Consider the following 2,796-nt stretch of genomic DNA (forward strand, 5'->3'; position numbering starts at 1 on the left):
TTTCATACAAAACATTGCAAAAGCATTGAAAACGCTATTCAGGAGCTGAAAAGCACGTCAAAGCAATAAAAACGTGAAAGTCTCAAAAACGGATTCTGAAGCCAAAATCTTGTCTGAAGATCTTGTCAGCAGTAAAAATGATATTACTGACTAGTAACACTCAATTTCAATGCCAAAACCCTTTTCTCATGTATAAACCACCAATATTAACATGGTAGAATAGTCATAGTGATTGGAAACGATTCACCCAGAAGTTTCATACAAAACGTTGCAAATGCACTTTAAAGCAATAAAAACTGAAAGTCTCCAAAACGGATTCTGAAGCCAAAATCTTGTCTGAAGATCTTGTCAGAAGGAAACATGATATTACTGACTTCTAACACTCAATTTCGATGCCAAAACCCTTTTCTCATGTATAAACCACCAATATTAACATGGTAGAATACTCATAGTGATTGGAAACCATTCACCCAGAAGTTTCAAACAAAACATTGCAAATGCTCTTTAAAGCAATAAAAAACTGAAGGTCTCAAAAATGGATTCTGAAGCCAAAATTTTGTTTGAAGATCTTGTCAGAAGTAAAGATGATATTACTGACTAGTAACACTCAATTTCGATGCCAAAACCCCTTTCTCTTGTATAAACCACAAAGATTAACATGGTAGAATAGTCATAGTGATGGGAAACCATTCACCCAGAAGTCTCATACAAAACATTGCAAAAGCATTGAAAACGCTATTCAGGAACTGAAAAGCACTTCAAAGCAATAAAAAACTGAAATACTCAAAAACGGATTCTGAAGCCAAAATCTTGTCTGAAGATCTTGTCAGCAGTAAACATGATATTACTGACTAGTAACACTCAATATCGATGACAAAACCCTTTTCTCATGTATAAACCACCAATATTAACATGGTAGAATAGTCATAGTGATGGGAAACCATTCATCCAGAAGTTTCATACAAAACATTGCAAAAGCATTGAAAACGCTATTCAGGAACTGAAAAGCACTTCAAAGCAATAAAAAACTGAAATACTCAAAAACGGATTCTGAAGCCAAAATCTTGTCTGAAGATCTTGTCAGAAGTAAAGATGATATTACTGACTTCTAACACTCAATTTCAATGCCTAAACCCTTTTCTCATGTATAAACCACCAAGATTAACTTGGTAGAATAGTCATAGTGATGGGAAACCATTCACCCAGAAGTTTCATACAAAACATTGCAAAAGCATTGAAAACGCTATTCAGGAACTGAAAAGCACTTCAAAGCAATAAAAAACTGAAATACTCAAAAACGGATTCTGAAGCCAAAATCTTGTCTGAAGATCTTGTCAGCAGTAAACATGATATTACTGACTAGTAACACTCAATATCGATGACAAAACCCTTTTCTCATGTATAAACCACCAATATTAACATGGTAGAATAGTCATAGTGATGGGAAACCATTCATCCAGAAGTTTCATACAAAACATTGCAAAAGCATTGAAAACGCTATTCAGGAACTGAAAAGCACTTCAAAGCAATAAAAAACTGAAATACTCAAAAACGGATTCTGAAGCCAAAATCTTGTCTGAAGATCTTGTCAGAAGTAAAGATGATATTACTGACTTCTAACACTCAATTTCAATGCCTAAACCCTTTTCTCATGTATAAACCACCAAGATTAACTTGGTAGAATAGTCATAGTGATGGGAAACCATTCACCCAGAAGGTTCATACAAATCATTGCAAATGCACTTTAAAGCAATAAAAAACTGAAAGTCTAAAAAACGGATTCTGAAGCCAAAATCTTGTCTGAAGATCTTGTCAGAAGTAAACATGATATTACTGACTTCTAACACTCAATTTCGATGCCAAAACCCTTTTCTCGTGTATAAACCACCAATATTAACATGGTAGAATAGTCATAGTGATGGGAAACCATTCACCCAGAAGTTTCATACGAAACATTGCAAAAGCATTGAAAACGTTATTCAGGAGCTGAAAAGCACTTCAAAGCAATAAAAACATGAAAGTCTCAAAAACGGATTCTGAAGCCAAAATCTTGTCTGAAGATCTTGTCAGCAGTAAACATGATATTACTGACTAGTAACACTCAATTTCAATGCCAAAACCCTTTTCTCATGTATAAACCACCAATATTAACATGGTAGAATAGTCATAGTGATTGGAAACGATTCACCCAGAAGTTTCATACAAAACGTTGCAAATGCACTTTAAAGCAATAAAAACTGAAAGTCTCCAAAACTGATTCTGAAGCCAAAATCTTGTCTGAAGATCTTGTCAGAAGTAAACATGATATTACTGACTTCTAACACTCAATTTCGATGCCAAAACCCTTTTCTCACGTATAAACCAACAATATTAACATGGTAGAATACTCATAGTGATTGGAAACCATTCACCCAGAAGTTTCATACAAAACATTGCAAATGCACTTTAAAGCAATAAAAAACTGAAGGTCTCAAAAATGGATTCTGAAGCCAAAATTTTGTTTGAAGATCTTGTCAGAAGTAAAGATGATATTACTGACTAGTAACACTCAATTTCGATGCCAAAACCATTTTCTCTTGTATAAACCACCAAGATTAACATGGTAGAATAGTCATAGTGATGGGAAACCATTCACCCAGAAGTTTCATACAAAACATTGCAAAAGCATTGAAAACGCTATTCAGGAACTGAAAAGCACTTCAAAGCAATAAAAAACTGAAATACTCAAAAACGGATTCTGAAGCCAAAATCTTGTCTGAAGATCTTGTCAGCAGTAAACATGATATTACTGACTAG

This window comes from Osmerus eperlanus, chromosome 6, assembly GCF_963692335.1.
Source record: "Osmerus eperlanus chromosome 6, fOsmEpe2.1, whole genome shotgun sequence".
Classification (NCBI taxonomy): Eukaryota; Metazoa; Chordata; class Actinopteri; order Osmeriformes; family Osmeridae; genus Osmerus; species Osmerus eperlanus.